The 17,511-nt window shown below is 44.0% G+C and overlaps 1 protein-coding gene across 1 annotated transcript in view; it reads right to left on the reverse strand.

The window, feature by feature from the left end:
• Nucleotides 1–17,511, reverse strand: part of ARHGAP22 (Rho GTPase activating protein 22) — a 145,952-nt gene that overhangs the window by 25,539 nt on the left and 102,902 nt on the right. The gene's annotated exons all lie outside the window — the stretch shown is intronic.

The following is a 17,511-nucleotide window of genomic DNA, read 5'->3' on the forward strand; positions in this document are numbered from 1 at the left end:
AGCACCTCGACGTCCTTCTTGTAGTGAGGGGCCCAAAACTGAACACAGTATTCGAGGTGCGGCCTCACCAGTGCCGAGTACAGGGGCACGATCACTTCCCTACTCCTGCTGGCCACACTATTTCTGATACAGGCCAGGATACCATTGGCCTTCTTGGCCACCTGGGCACACTGCCGGCTCAGGGATCACAACTTGGATCACAATAGCAGTAGCTTTCTGTAGGTACAATCAACCCGTCAGTAACTCCTGAGTAACAAGCTGACTGCAGCCAGAGACCACTGACACAGAGGTTAAGGAATGTGACGCTAAGATAACAGATAGAGATAGAAGGGTGACCTGCTTTGAGATTCAGAAGGAGCAGCAGATGGACCTTTCACAAGCACAGTATTAACATTACTATGGGTGTCTGCTGCAGAACCAGATGCCGGGGGCCCTGACTTTCCCCCTTCTCAGGCATGGAGGTTGGTAACACCTTTTCCTCCTGGATGGAAACAATGATCTTTGGAGGAAACAAAGGCACTGTCATATTCTTCTACTGCAATACTGCTCACCTTCACACCACTTCAAATAGGTAACAAGAAAAAAAAGCCATGAAACCAAGACTGACATGACTGAGGATGAAGCTGATCTACCTGTCATACGATGAGTGAAAGGAGCTGGCACAAGTGTGGGTTTCTTCTTGTGTGACAGTGTGTGCTGAAGGGCTGTGCAGGTGAGATCACACAGCCCTCAAAGGTCATTTTTTGCTGAGGGGAAGAAAAGACCCTGAAGCCATTGCTAGGATGAAAGGCTTCTCCCAGCCCAGCTCTCCCGGCTGCCTACTAGCGTGGTTTGGCAGCCCCACTCTAGCCCAACTCCAATTGCAGATCTATGTTTTCTCTTTCCCTCAGCCCTGAACCCTACTTTTCCAGGGAAGCGCTAGAAAAGGTCACCAAGCATTGCACAGACAAAACATTTCACCCAAGCCAAGTCTGTTGGTAACTGCAACTTTCCCTTTGCGGCCCCAATTACACTGCAGCCCTATGCTTTTTCTTTCTCTCTATCCTAGCCCTATTTTTTTTTGCTGAGCCATAGACAAGGACTCCCTCAGCCGCTGCTAGAAGATAGATTGCTCCCAGGCCAAGTCTTTTGGCAGTAAGAGCATTAGGGTCAGGGTTTAGAGAGAAAAAGCACAGAGCTGCAGTTAGAGTGGGGCTGGAAAGTTGGCCTTGGAGAAACCGTTCATCTGTGCAGTGGCTGCAGAGCTTGTCCATGGCTTAGAAAAGGAAATTAGTATTAGGATTCAGAGAAGGAGCAAGCTAAGAGCTATCTTTGGAGTGGGGCTGGAAAGGGACTGTCAAAGGCAAGTTGGAGCTGCTGACAGTTCTGGGCTTGCGGAAATCTTTCATCTGGGTATCTGCTGGGGAAGCCTTGATGAAGTGTACCCTCAGGAAAATTACCGCTAGGGCTCTCACAGCTACACTGGCAAGAGACATAGCAGATGCACCTACTTCAGTCTCCCAGGGCTAAACAGGGCAGATTGAGGAGGTGGTGTCCTGCTAGCTCTGTAAAGCTCATCTCACTTCAGCTAGGTCTCCAAAGGGCTTGTAAAACTGATGTAGTAAAACGTCCCTGAAACTACCAGGATATGACAGCATCTCTGGGCTGGACAGGGACTGCCCTGCCTTGCAAGGAAAAGCTAATGTGGAGCCAGTCACACACAGCCTCATCCGCCGGCTCCTCAAGGCACAGGCCTGTTTTTAATCACTGGGGCCTGCAGCTCAGACTGAACTTGGCAGCGCTTCACTCCATTTGATGATCCTGCTGGAAGACATTAAACTCTTTCTCTTCATTCAGAAGAAGGGGAGCCAGTGCCATCCAGTCACACTCCCAGACAGTTAGGTTGGAAATAAAGCCAAAAGCAACTAGCAACCAAAGGGTTAACTTTCCTTGTCACACCCTTATCTATAGCTAGGCCCTTTTGTTTGGTTTCAAAGCAAAAAAAAAAGCAAACCCAAAAAACCAGCATGCCTGGGACTACATCCTTAATCTCAGGAAAGATTCAAGAGATACTAAAAAAACGGGCTAGCAGAGCTACAGAATTTCTTTCCTTTACTGCAACAAGCTGTCTCTGTTCTTTAAAGATTTAGGTGGCTCTGTGGAAAAAGCAAGCCCGGAATGATGTACTGACTAAGACACAGACAGGCTCTCTGTCCTGGCCTGAATAGCTCACCCACCAGCTCCAGGCATACAAAGCCTATACATTCAGCTATGCTGTCCAGACATGCAGTGGGCAGGAAAATATATGCTCCCTGCTTCATTTTTCCTCATCAGAGCTCTGATTTCAACCAAAATAAACTAAAGACAGAGATAATAAAGTCAGTTCTTGAGTAGATTTTCTTTACGGGGAGGACTGAGGACTCCATATGTGCTTAAAGTGGGAAAAGTCCAGACACACCTACGTCAGCTGTATGCGCAGCTTAGCACACACACGTTAAAAGATGTGCGGGAAGATAATCAGGCACACACCTGGATGCTGCTATACAGCACTACATACACCCGCGCATGCATGTGGTGCCTCACAGACAAGCAGTTTACGGATGTAAAGATTGTGTACGTGCTCACCTGCACAGGTAAGCGTCTGCTTTTACCTTCCCACATTCATGCTTAGGCTCCCATTTATCTGTCCCTCTCGCACATGAAAGCACCAAGAAAAAATCACGGGCAGACATTCAGAAATGCATATGCTTCCACAGCACAAAACACACACAAACCTGTAACTCTTTTTTCCCCTCCCTTAGCCCACCCAAGCACACACTATGTGAATTACTGCAGCAGCAATTGAAAAGGGAGTTCCACGTTAGGAGCTGTACATGCCTAAGAAAAGATAGTCCCTAACAACTAAACAATCCAGCCAGACAAAGCATGAAAGAATGGGGGAAAGGAAAGGAAGCGACAGATAATCAGGAATCAAGAGAAACTGATGAAGTAACTTGCCCAAGGTCACACAAATGGGTCTGTGGTAGAACTTATCTTCTGACCCCATTCCCCACAAAGAGCAGCCTCCATATACTTGGAGCCGATTGCTCTCATCCACATACATCCATTTAAATATTCTGTGTAAAGCAAACAGAAACACACCTCCCCAGAACTATCTTCAAATGCTAGCTTGGCATCCGGTAGTATTTTTGGCCATAGACTGGGTCCTTCCCACTCTTTCCCCCTTTGTAAAGCTAGCTCCTTTTTTAGATTCTTAGTTTCTGTCTGAAGCAAAGCTCAAATATCTGCTTTTCCTCTAGGAAAAGAAAATCATAACAAATCTAAACTCTGGAAAATCATCTCATACCTCTCGTTCTTGTGCAGCACTCCGCTACATGACAGGCGCTGAGCTTCAAGCAGAAACCAGGCAGTGTCAGACAGCAGGAGCGGCAGAGAAAGAAAGTCCTGACTTCAGGCATCAGACACATTCTGAGTCCCAGCACTGGCAGCTTTCCATTCACCCAGCACTACAGAGCAGAGAGCAGCCGATCTGCCCTGGGAGATAATCTCGGCAGCACATCTGGTCTTAGCTCCGCAACTCGGCATTAATTATGACTTGTGCAGAAAGCATTTGAAATATCCAATGAGATGCAGAGCTCCCCGGCTCCCTCCGCACGGGGAAGGAGAGAGGAGAAAGACAGGCAGGTAGGGTCTTGCCCACCCTCGAAGCTGCCGCCAATGTAAACAGCAGCTAAGTATGGGTCACAAGTTTTAACAAAGGCATCCCCCATCGGCTCTGTAATATATTCATGCTCTAATTGCTTGTCAGATCTATTCTAGATAGCTGGAAAAGCTGAGCAACAGTTGCTGTCTGCATGCCACGCTCTGGATCCCTTCCTGATACAGGCAATGTTAGTTGTGCTGCAGGCAACCTGGTGCCCTGGTCTGGCCTCTGATCTGCTTGCAAAGCATCAGAAGCAGAAACCTTGTTTTGGAGGGGAACATCCCCCCACCTTAGCCTTAGCGTGCTCCAAGAGTATCTCCACAGCTCTGGGACATGTTGGAAAGTTTTACGCAGCTTAGGAAAAGCTACAGTCTTTGACCTGTGCAGCTTTTTTGTGCTTAGCCCTTTACAGAGAAGTTGCCTGATGATGAATAGCTCAGCCGAATAACTGGTAGGGGAAGGAACTACAAGCTCCTTACATGTGAACCAATCCCGAAGACTTGCTTGTAGGAAAATATTCACCCCTTTGGCTCCTGCTCTCAGGATAAGAAGCCTGCAGTTAAGAAAAATGCTTATCACACAAAGCCCAATGACTTATACAGAGGGTCAGCTCTCCATCCCATTTACAAAATGCACTCATGTGACTGCAGATCTGCAGCAGTCACCACCCAAAACCTTTGCACCGAGCTTCTGGGAATTCTATCAAGTTTGGCTAACTTCATCTCCCTCTGCAGGGGGAAAAAAAAAAAGTTATCCCTGTCTGCAGCTGCTTATCTGCTTCTGTTATTAAAATACCATGTCTGTGGTCACTGTATAGACCACACTCATCTGAACTTAGTGGCCCACCACTTTCTTAGGTACACTGTGGCTCAGTTTGAACATGTATGTCAGAGAAGATACTGACCCAGCAGTCAAGCTCTGAGATTCCAGTCACTGAGACAGTGTTGTCCCACAACTTGGGAAACTTGAGATCAAGCTCTGTCTCTACATTCTCTGTTTTGATCAAAAGCTCCTGAAGAAATGATTGTCTCTCACTACAGGTGAAGGCAGTACCAGAATCAAAAGCTCCAGTTCTTGAATGGCAAGGTAGTAAGGTATTCCTTAGCTATTCAAGGTATACCTTGAGTAGCAAGGTATTGCTCAACTAGACACCAGAAGCCCAGACAATACACTAGACAGTATTTAGAGCCCACTAAAGAATATTTGGAAAGTGATGGAGATCCTTAAACAAAAGGTACAAATGAGATCCTGGGTATTCATCACCCTTTTATTATCCTCTCTTCCCTTGTGGTGAACACAGCAGGCTGCAGGTTAGGGAGAGCCTGCCGACGGTGCTAACTGGTGAGCAGGGCCAATCCTCTTCTGAATGGCTGAGACACCGTCAGGATTTTTGGCACTATTCCCTGGAACAATGCCTCAAAATGTGTCACGTCTGCTAATAACGTTATGGAGCCTGGGACTCAATGTTTGGGATGGGAGCCCAGGAGGTAGCAAATGCAGACTTTTATTCTTCCATTCACTTCTCCATTTCTGTTTTCCATCTCCACAAGAACAAGGAGGTATCCAATGAAATAGAAAGTCATGCTGGTTAACATGGATATTGTTATACCCGAAGTATAATTAACCTGTGAAATTCACAGCCTCTCTGTGGCCAAGGATACAGCATGACTCAAAGCATGACTACACTTCAGCATAGTTTATAATACCGTGAGTTGTATGAGAGGTGACGAAGACAATGTAAACTCTTCTCCAAAGAAAGAGCAAACACAGTTCTCCGGTGAGAGAAAAAAGCAGAAGGAGCACAGGCTTGCTTACATGAGCATCACAACTAAAGCATAAAATAGCAGCTGCTTCAGTGTTGTTCCTTGCACATGGTAACTCTGCAGCTACAGGTGTCCTGTGAGAAGAATGCAACATTGTGCTGCACATCTACACACTCCACAGTTATCACCTATCCCCTTATATGAAACAATTCTCAATCCCTTTCAAAGCACTGTGTTAAAAATCATGACTTGGACCACAGAATATGATGAGACTGGAATAAAAATCACTATATGTATATATATATATTTAATTTGTCTTCTGTGTTTTGAATTTCCAGGTCATACTTGGATCCTGCTTTCTCTGTTAACCACATTTCTCAAAAAGGAAATCCAAAATTCACACATAATCACTGGATTGCAGGGGCTGTAGACTCCAAAAGTATACTTGATACTGCACGAATAGCAATAAAATCCAGAGAGCTGGCCACATTGCATATAAACTACCATCAAAATTTTCACCTGGAGATCTCCCCACACACATGTGCCAAGGAGAGAAAGGAAATGGAGACTGAACTCCCTCTTTCCCCATTGGTGTGAATTACTTTAGCTGTGGAGAAGTTTACCACTGGGCAGCTCTTATCTTCCTAAAGAAGAACTTAGGTTTCTAAAACTGTTTAGTGAGTAAATCTCACATGAACTTGCTGGTGGGGAGCTGGAGGCATTTTCTTTCCTGGTGTCATTGTATGAAGAGAGTCCTAGTCATGCTCTCATGAGCTAGCACCACCGCAGTTATTCTGCTGCAGGTACCAGAACAGGGAGAAAGCATCCTGCCTGTACACGTCACTACAAGCCCTGAGACTGGCTGGGAAGTTCACTACAGCTCACGCAACCGCTGAAAATTCAGGCATGTCTCAGGCTTGGCATCTAACTCAGGTCAAATTCAGTCTTGAATCGGGTTGCAACAGACAGGAATGATGAACCCACATGAACTCAGAAAATATTCCTCCTCATCTCTGATTGTGAGCAAACTTGTTGGCTTGCACAGCTCTAGCAAGTGCCCATAGGGTGTGGGTATTTTTAGACACTGGCTTACACGGAGTATTAGCTAATACACAGGTATACTCAAGCAGACCTGTCTGAGGGAGCTCAGATCTAGGAAACTGCTTCATCTATTTGTACAGAAAGGGCCTAGTATCAAAGTTAGAATCAGAGCTGAAGTTCCCTAGTTTTCAAGTAAGTTGAGCCTTGTACAGACTCATTTGCTAACCTGGGCAAACATGGGCACTTGAACATCTCCTTCTAGCTGTTGAAAGCTGGCAGTGAAACAGCTACAGGTGATCAGTCACAGGGCTGAAGCCAGCAGGAAAGACTTCAACAGTACGTCCCCTGTACAGAAAATTTCCCTTCCAGTTTCCTCCCTCTCCAAACACTTTGGACAGATCCTTCTCTGAACAAAATGATGTCCCCACACCCCTCCCCTGTTCTGGGCTGGGGTCTCAACCTTTACCAGTAAAATGAAATCTTCTGAGAATAAACAGGCTTCTGCTTACCGACTGATAAACCAGTTCACCCTGGCTTAAAAGGTTAGCAAATAGCTATGTTGATCCTTCTATCGCAGTAGATTTTGCATAACCTGCGTGAGGTGTCTTCCCATCTCTCTAAAATATGTCAGGAAAGGAACTGACTGAGCAGCACTGTAAATTACCCTGCTGTGGACTCTGACCAGTTTATGCTCTAAATTGAGATTGTAACTGTTTGCTCACAGAGAAAAGATGATAAACAGACCTAAACATCACTTAACCACAGTATTCTGAACCCAGAGCCAAACCCCTGTGTTTATTGGTCTATTTCTCTCTAAACAAAGGCAAGAAGTATTTAGAGAACAAAACATCAAGAGCAACAAAAAATGCCTTTTAGCAAGTAGTGATCTGGACAAACGTGCCCTGGAAATCTTCTTTCTCCCCACAACATAAGAACGTCTTTTACAGAACTTTTTATTTACTGACTCTTGTGCATGTCTGTCTACATTTAATAGATAGCTTCCATAGACTTGACTGAAGCTATGACTGTAGAAAGCATCTGACCAGCAGATCTTCTCTTTCAAGTGCACTGCATGTTGATGCCCCCACTGCACAGAAAAGTTTTACAAAAAATCTGGGTGTTAGTAAGTAAAAAATAGTTATGACATAGTATAATTGTTGCCACCAGCATCTCATCACTAGAGAAGGATAAGAATTCCAGCTGTGGGTGCAAATGCAAGGATCACAGAGTCTGAAACCTGTTGCTGATCCTCGTCTCTAGTACAGAATGAAACAAGCCACCTGGATTTCTGGCCATCCTGGAACCTGGCGGGGCCTGTGATCTACATTCACAACCAAAATTTAGAAGACCATCCCCTTTTATCCATTCAGAAAACTGAACAAGCTTATGTCCTCAAGCCTTCCCATATCCCAAGCCTGAGAGGCTGATAACCTAAGCACAATCAGTCACTGAGAAGCAGACAGGGTCAACATTGAACACATGGGTGCTTATCCAAATCAAACTTCATCATAAATACCTCTGTCAATCTGTAGCCTGCAATTGTAAAACTCACTACCAGGTAAATTGTATATGGTTTCACTTTGTTGCTTCCTCAAACTCAATCAGTGATGAAAATCTGTTAGCTAATTCCCACACATTTACCTTTATCCTCCACTATCCAACTAAAACTCTCAGCCAATGTAAAACATAACTTATACCTTCACCACCCAAGCATAAAGGTCATGGTCCAAGTTCTAGCAACAGCTGAGACTGACTGGCTGTGTTTGGGGAGGGGATGGCATGTAGCTCCAATTTGTAAAATGGATAAAACATTTCAGTATATCTGCTAGCTTTTCAGGAACACTTCTAGAAGAGGTCAAGGGCTGAACGTTCCCTTCCCTGATGTGTAACTCGGAAGGTAGGAAGGGGAAATTGCAAGACCGATTACGTGATGATGGAGGAGAAGAAAAAAGGAGCAACTGTGGGGGGTAGAAGGGTAACCTTTAGAAAGGAAATAGGAAAAGAGAGACAGGGTGAATTTCTTTGTTCTCAGCTCCTAAATGGTTAAAATTGCAACTTGCAAGGAGCAGGCTACCATTACCCTTCAGTAAGCACATATCCTTATAACATTCATCAAAGGACTAATACAGAGAAATTAAAATACTTGCCTGCAAGCTGAGAAACACCACAGGAACATGTTTGTCCCATTAATCATATACTGCCAGGACGCGCAGTGAGAACCATCAGTGTTTTAAAGACTGTCAGCTTTCAAACATCAAGCATGAATCTAATGATTACAGGAATGGTCTCACTGAGAAACCATCAGTGTAGGAGGTGGTACTGGTCACACTATGCGCTACAGGCAGTAGCCACCAACACTGTAACAAATGCACAGCTGTATCACCTCTCCATAGCACTTACTAGCTGAAGAGAAGAGGAAAACAATCTGTTACCGAAGCAAACACAAGCCCCACCGTATTTTAACTAAAGCTGGATTGCTCTTAGCAATATAAGGTATATGAAGCTAAGGACTCCCTCCAGAACTTCTTCCTTGATAGCCCAAGTGGACTTATCTTCTATGAATCCATCTAATTCTATTTTGAATTCTTTTATTATTTTTGTTTCCACAACATCTTGTGACAATGAGTTTCATAATTTAATTGTGCACTGCATGAAACACTTTTATTTCTTCGTTTAAACCTCATGACTGTGCACTGTTCAAATCCTCTTGACATTTGTAATTTTATCCATCAGACCTTCCTGCAATCTTCTCTTTTCCAAGACCCTTTTCAAAGTCTTTTTTTTTGAGGAAAGGGCTTAAGTTGGATAGATTTTACATCTTAATTGCTTAGCACAACTTCTGGAGTACAAGACCAATTTAGGGCAGAGCTTGTATTAAAAATTCTACCCTGAGCTTGAAAAACCTTTCCTAGCACAAGTTTCATCCAAATCCACATTCCCATGTGACATTTCATTTTATCAAATCAGCATTTCCCAACCAAAAAAGCATTTCATCAAGCAAACCTCATGGAAAGCTTTACCCTGCTCACCTGCAAATATAACAGAAGTAATTTCTATTTGTAGTTTTTCCTCTATCTGCTACTTGGTTGAGCAGAGGCACTGGGGATTCTTGCTCAGCTGTCTGTCATTCCCCAGCTCTGGATGCCTGCTCTTTGGTGCCCAGGACTGTCAATGTTAACAAAGTGCTACAAATTCCCGATGCCAGACTGCATCATCCTTCAGAAGCCACTGGAACTAAGCTGGTTAATGACAGCTGGAGATATGGCACTGAAGTGCAGAACTCGTGCTGCTGCCTGGGGGTTTTGACACCAGTAGCGGGGGACTTGCCCCTCTGACAAGCCCTGACACAGTACTCCAAGAAGACCCATTTCTGTTCTGTGATGACCAGGCTACTGCATGGTCTCCACTCAGACCCCAGATAAGCTTCGGCACTGGTACTGAATGTCATTTAAAGCCTTTAGCCAGCAGCTTTAACGGTGAAATACACACAAGGAGTGAACTAAAGAGAAGTGAAAGTTATGAATTTTATATGGAAGTGGAGCAGCCATCTGACTTCTAAAGGTAGGATCTTCAAAAGTCAGTAAGGAACACCTTTTGCCCTTGACATGCTTTAGTTTTGCTTTTAGTTTTACACCCTTCCATCAAGTATTTATACACACTGATAAGATCCACTCTGAACCTTCTCTTCTCCAGGATAAACAATCCCAGCCTTCTCAGCTTCTCTTAGTATTTCACTTGCCACAACCCTTTAATCATCTTAGTGGCCTTTCACTGGACTCATTCCAGTAAGCCCATGTCCTTCTTGTTTTGGGGAGCCCAGCATTGGACAAAGCACTCCAGATGTGGTCTTACTAGTGCTGAGGGGAAAGCTCACCTCTTTCAACCTGCTGGCAATGCTCTTCCTAACGCAGCCCAGGAATTTGTTGGCATTCTTTGCCACAAGGGTGCATTGCTGGCTCATGTTCAACTTGTCCAACAGCATCCCAGGTGCTTCTCTGCAAAGCTGCTTTCCAGCCAGTCAGCTCCTAGCATGTACCGTTCCCTAGGTTTATTCATCCCCAGGTGCAGGACTTTGCATTACTCTCTGTTGAACTTCACGGGGTTCCTGTCCACTCATTTGTCCAGCCTGTTGAGGTCCCTCTGAATGACGGCACAACCATCTGATGCACCAACCATTACTCCCATTATCCAGGTCATCAGTGAAGCTGTTAAACAGTACTGGCTCCAGTATCAGCCCCTAGGGTGTACCACTAATGACTGGCCTTCAGATGGACTTTGGACTGATGATCACAGTCCTTTGAGCACAGCAGTTCAGCCAGTTTTCAATACACTTTACTGTCTATTTATCTAGTCTATACTTTATGAATTTGTAAATGAGGATATTACAGGAGACAATGCTGAAAGCCTTACTAAAATCAAGACAAACAGTAATCACTGCTGTTCCCTCATCCACCATTTCATCATAGAAGGCTATCAGGTTGGTCAAGGGTGACTTCCCCTTCATAAATCCACGCTGACTACTACCAGTCATCTTTTTGACCTTAGTATGTTTGGAAATGATTTCTGGGTTTGTTTGCTCCATCACCTTCCCAGCAACAGAGGTGAGGCTGACCAGACTGTAGTTCTCTAGGTCCTACTTTCTTGCCCTTCTTGAAGATAGGAGTCTACAGGGACCTCCCCCAATCACCATGTCTTTTCAAAGATTATCAAGAGTGGCCTCACACATTGGCCAGCTCCCTCAGCACTTGTGGATGCATCCCATCAGGTCCCATGGACTTGGGTATATCCATTTTCTTTAAATGTTCCCTAACCTGATCATCCTCTACTAAGGAGAAGTACTCCTTGCTCCAGGCTTTCCCATTGGCTTCAGGGGCTAGGGAATGATGCAGACATACCTTACCAATAAAGTCTGAGGTGAAGAAGACATTAAGTACCTTGACCTTTTTTATGCCCTTTGTCATCAGGTCACCTGCCTCTTTCAATAGTGTGTCCATATTTTCCCTGGTCTTCATGTTGTTGTTGATATGCCTGAAGAAGCCTTTCTTGCTGCCCTTCACAGCCCCCACCAGATTCAACTCCAGGTGGGCTTTAGCTTTCCTAAGTGCATTCCTGCATGTTCAGACAGTTTCTCTATATTCCTCTTAGGTCACGTGTCCCTGCTTCCACTTCTTTTATGCTTCCTTTTTAGGTATGAGCTTTGTCAGGAGCTCCTTGTTCATCCATGCAGGCCTGCCACCTTTGCAGGGTTTCCTGCACATGGGGAAGGACTGTTCTTGAGCATGGAGGAAGTAATCCTTGAAAATCAGTGAGATATCCTGGACCCCTTTTCTCTCCAGGACCATATCCCATGGGATTCTTCCAAGCATATCCCGAGAAGGCCAAAGACTGCTCTCCTGAGATCCAAGGTTGCGATCCTTCTATTTGACTTGATGAACAATGCCTTCAGAGTGGCTCTTTTACAGTTAGTCATTGTGACCTCAGGCAAGTTACTTGATTGCTCAATACCTTGGATTCCTCCTTTACAAAAAATGAGGACAATAGCCTTTTCCTACCTCAAGGCTGCGTCATAATGGCAAAATATCTTGGTCATAAAGCACTAATAGAAGCCCCAGATATATCTGACAGAGATAAGTTAGAAAAACTATCTCTTAAAACTCTCTCTGTCGTAAGCAGTTTTGGCAGGAAGATCCACTCCCAACTTACTTTAGTTCTACTCTGTGTCTCAGTTTCTATATCCACAAGCATACCCTCTGCTTGCGATACCTTTGCCTGGGGTAAGGCTAACCAGCACCTCCTTGCAGATGATTCCTGTGTCCCCTAATCCTGGGCAGATATCTGAACTCATAACCCCCATCATATTTCTCTTCCTCTTCCCTTGGTTGGGCCCATCTCCCAGCATGAGACAACACTGAAGAGCAAACACTGATAAGCTGCATCAGGCGCCAGCTGTCTCTGTGCAGAGATAATGGCACATATCGGGCACAACAAACACCCAGCATCACTCCCCACACACCTGTGGGAGCCTGCACAAGGGAAGCCCACCCTGCTACCTAGTGAAGGGGCTCCTCTTGGCCCAGCCAGGAAACCTAACTTGAGACTGTCACTCTGGGGGAGCCCTCTAGTAAGACAAGGAGCAGAAACCTCCTCTCTGTCTTCACACTGGGCCAATAACAGAAGCCACCTCCCTCTTCCTCATTACTGTGGTACCTTAGCATCTTAAATTCACTGACATGGTTCTATGCTCATGATGCTCTTACTGGAAAACCCCCATTTTACAGGTGGATAAATTAAACCTCAGCCTCTCAAGACTTAACATCATATCCTAGCTCCTAAACAGCCTGGCATCCTAGTGGACTTGCATCTAATACCAATATCTGACCCTTCAAAACAGTCATGTTTTGCTCTCATGCAGATGTTATCTGAAAGACATTTACTCATCTAAAACAGGATTCCTAATTAAGCCAATATAGGGCTGTTCTTCCATTACCCATAATGACATTGAGCCAGGTATTAAATTACACCTCAGAGACTTGTCTCCCAGTTTGCAGCTCTCCCCTAATACAAGACATGGTCTGCACAGGGCCCTGGTTGCCAGCAAAAACATTCTCTGCACTGTTTTGCTGGCAGAAGAAGAAAGAATCCACACATCATGGTTTATCTATATGGAGAAGAGGACTGGAATTAATAATAGTAGAGTGGCTTCCTCAGTGGACGCTTCCTTCAGAGCCCACCAGTTAAAAAGTGACTATTCCTCCTGAATGGAGAAACCACTCGTGGAGTTCTTGCAGCACAATTACTTTGTCACAGGGTAAAGCTCTCTGTGTTTGCCCAAGGGAAGCATATCCCTTCCAACTGCTTCACCTCCCCTCCGTCACAAGGAACTGATGAAAGCTTGGGATGATGAGGAGGAGAAATTAGGATAAAGTAATGGAGAAAGAAAGGGGCTGTGACATGCATTTCTGGCAGAGGAGCAAGGAACTGCTTATGGCAAGAAAGAATATGTAAACAGAAGAAAACAAACACAAACATAACACAAGATTAACACAGAATGATTCTGTCCCCATGCAGTGCTGGTCGCGTGCTGAGCTGTGAGAGTTATGCCACTCGGCTTTCAACTCAGGCACCAAAAAACTCAGCTTTTGTACCTCATGGCCCAAAATTCAGTTCTAGACACACGTTTTACATCTGATGCAAGACAAAAATGAGGAAGGCACGCCAACTGAGAGGTGAGCAGATGGAAAGGTATTTCCTTAAAGTAGCTGTATTTCTTCAGACTAGGAGTACAACCCCATGGTACATGTACAGAGTGAAGAATGACCTCCTCTCCCCCAACTCACTGAACACTTTCAATGCATCCACCTTCAGAGGACACTGGCAGGCTCACTCTCACCCAAGCCTATGGCCATGAACCCTTTGCATTTAGCACTACGGTGCTACTACAAGCACTCCATATTAAAGAGCAGCTGCGGAACAGCATGGCTGTAGGGCACAGAAGGACTCTCCAGATAAACTTTTAATGGTGTAAACTCAGAGCAAATTTTGTTCCTCATGGAGATAAGAAGGATCATAGGGAACAGTTTTAATCACCTTCTGTCAGAATATGCTCCAAAACTCACTTTTATCAAGCCACTGTGACAAACTTTATTCTTAAAGACATAATCAAAACAGAGAGAGTACTCTCAAATCTCAGTTTACAAAATCTTCTGCTCTGAATGAGATGGACTAGACTCAAGAATTCAGGAACCTGAAACTCAGGGAAATTTGTTAGAAATTATTTTCCCCATAAACAAGACAGCTCTTCTTCAAAAGACTTAGGAACTCTAGGATTTTATTTTAAGGCCGTATTTGAAGAGTATTTCAAAGCACACGTTCCATATGGCTTTTAAGCCTGAATGTGTCTCCTATTAATAATTTGGGATCCTCAGCAGCTTTGGGGAGTTTTGTTTTATTTTAAGAAGCCTTTGCTGTTCACCTTTAAACACAGTTCATGTGCCCGCATCAACACGTAAGAAGATACCCTCAACCTTTTTGATTTATGTTTCTTCAATACATCAGCAAAAATTAAAGTGTGGCTAAGCCTCCCCTTTTATCTTGGCATAATTCATTTTTACACCATATCAACCTTCTCCAGGGCTGGATATTTACATATTAATAATGAAGTCTGCTTTTTAATTCCTCTCTCCATCCCTTTAGCTTCATATATTAAAAAGTGTCGATAGATAAGACTTGGCTCTCAAATTAGTGGTGGTAACAAAACAGAGTCCAAATTATTCAATTAAAACACAGAGACAGCTATGTTTACTGTCCTCCCACATTTGAGCTAAGCTGGGATTTCACTCAGGGAAATTGCCCTGCTCTGATTCTGATGGAGGAGTAGGTTTGATCATTTCCCCAAACTGGCTAAAACCATTTGTAAACAACGGTTTGAACATCTTAACTATTTCCTAGTTATTGACATTCCTATAAATACTCTGTGAAGTGCAAAGAGTCTGAGGATGCAGCTCCATAGTTTCTTTAAGCCAGTTTATGTGTGGGTTGCAGTCAGAATGAACAAGCGTGCCCTCTTCCACCCCATCATCTCTCCTTCACTCCATCATCTCTCCCCACTGTCCTCATTGTGTTGGAACTACTAGTCCTGCAGCTGCATGGTTAGCAGGGCCAAAGAGCCAATCCACCTACAAACTAATCCTCTCCCCTTTTTTTTTCCTGCCAGGTCATTTCCTACTGCACAGCTGCATAACCACTAGATTTAGCAGAATGAAACGTGGTGGGAACACATGGTTGCAAGGTGGGAAAAGACCACTCCTGACAGCAAGCTAGCACTTCAGTCAGCTCAGAGAAGCGATGAAACCATAGCATAAGAATCTGTTCCTGCAGCTTAGACTACAAAGCAGACATAGCTAAGCCAGCTTTAGACTGATGCATTTGAGTATTAGGGCAGAGAGCTCAGGCCAGGCTGACCGCCCAGGATGTACCCATGTTCATGGATAGTTTTCATCCACAGATAGAGGAAAAACATCAATACACAACTGCAATTCTTTCCAACTCGGCAAACAGCAGTGCTTCTCTTCTACAGGGCTTAAGGCAGCCCTCACCAACAGCCGAAGCAGCCTTTACACTAACATTGATGGAACCAGATCAAATCTGCAGTATGTGAAAATAGCAACAAACAGCAGCTGCTGTATTCCCCCCTGCACTGCTGTATTCCCCCCTGTGCTGCCCTGCTCCCACATTCTCATTATTTCATTCTATGTTTTTTGGTATCTCATAAAGCCCCAGTTCCTGGAATCAAATGGAAGAATAAAAGTATCTGCCTCATTTAAAGGAAAAACCAAATGTTATCCGATAGCTTTGCAGAGAAGTTTAGAGGTAGAGAAAAAGAGCAGATTAATTAGGACAATACTGCCCCCACAAAGAAACAAACAAACAAAAAAGAAATCCATCCCTACCTTTATGCCATCCTCATGTTTTTGTTTTTAAAATCTTAGGATTTTTAATTATTTATTATTTTAGTACTTAAAAAAAGATGCTTGCTCTGGAACTATTCCAAGAGACTGACAAAACATTAACACTAACAAAAAAGAAGCCAAATTTGCACTGATACCAGCAGTGCCCTAAAGAAGGAGGCTGTTACTGGAACGTGTACCATTTGTAATGACTGAATGTCTCCTTTTTCCTCACAGTATTTATTTGATACACAAAGCCAAGCTGTAAAATACACACTATAAGGCCACTACAAATGGCCACAGAAATACCATCTCTGAGATTCTGAGACTTCTGATGGAGGAGCTGCAGGGACCTGTACTGAGCTCAGAGTCTAAAAGACCCTTCACCGTGTACTGGCCTTCAGAAGGAAAGCAAAACAAGCACGTATACTCATGTTTGAGGAGAAATCATTGTAGATCAGTTTCTACTAGTGAAATGGGCTTGTTCTGCCCACAGCACAACAGCATCACATGCAACCTCTCAGAATCAGGTACAAGCTGCCTTTTGTACATACACCCTTTCTAAGTGAAAGAAGGACCTAGGAAAAAATTACATCATCAGTAGAGATTGTATCTCTTCCAGACAAACCAAATGCTGCTACACAGAAACTCAAAATTGTAAGAGTCACTTAAAAGAAAAAAAAAAACCCCAAGATAAAAGTTACTAACAAAACACTGGGTCTTCTTAATGACCTTGTGGTATTTGAGCCTCCCTCAATTGCATCAAGGTCACTTTTTTCCCCCCTAGATCCAGGAAAACTAGTAACTTCATTTCAGCAAAAGTAATTGTATTACCTAAGCCTTATCTGGCACTTTTTTATCTGTACCTCTCAAAAGAGGTCAATAGCACTATCTGCATACGATACCACTATTTGCATGAACTCCATCAGTAGCACACAAGTCACTTCAAAGCATAGACTGTCCAGTACCAAGCCAGTAGCTGCTGTCACCAACAGTGAACCCAGAAGAAAACATCTGTGAAACCTTGTTCTATGCTAAACCACAAAAACACCTCCTATCTAATCTACTGACTTGGGAATTTGAAGATTGTGCTATAATATCAACACTGAGAGTCTGGATTTTTTGTTCATTTTAACTACAGGAATTGTCAACAGCTGTATTATCTTACAGGTGTTCACTCAGCCTGACCCTGTTGTTCTTCCTCAGGCTACACCCCCACTGAAGCCAGTGGAAGCTTTGTCTTCTCAGCTGGGCCCTACATTAGCTAGATGAAAAGTTTTGCTGCCTCTGGCTGTACGGAGGTTAAAGATGGGCATCTGCCCTTTTGTTAGAAAATTGAGAAAATTGGACACACTCCTTTATGACCTTTCATATAAGGATATGAAAGGTCCACAGAATAGATCATAATTAGCTGTAAAAAACTGAGTACTGACAATAGCGATATGTTTATGTTTACCACCCACTTCTGACTGAGAGTCAGTTATACAGTCTGGATGTGCCCTCCCCACCCATTCCCTTCCATCCCCTGGCAAAAAAAAAAAAAAAAAAAAAAAACAAACAAACACAAAACCTTCCACGC

This window comes from Aptenodytes forsteri, unplaced genomic scaffold (assembly GCF_000699145.1).
Source record: "Aptenodytes forsteri isolate BGI_AS27 unplaced genomic scaffold, ASM69914v1 Scaffold15, whole genome shotgun sequence".
Lineage (NCBI taxonomy): Eukaryota > Metazoa > Chordata > Aves > Sphenisciformes > Spheniscidae > Aptenodytes > Aptenodytes forsteri.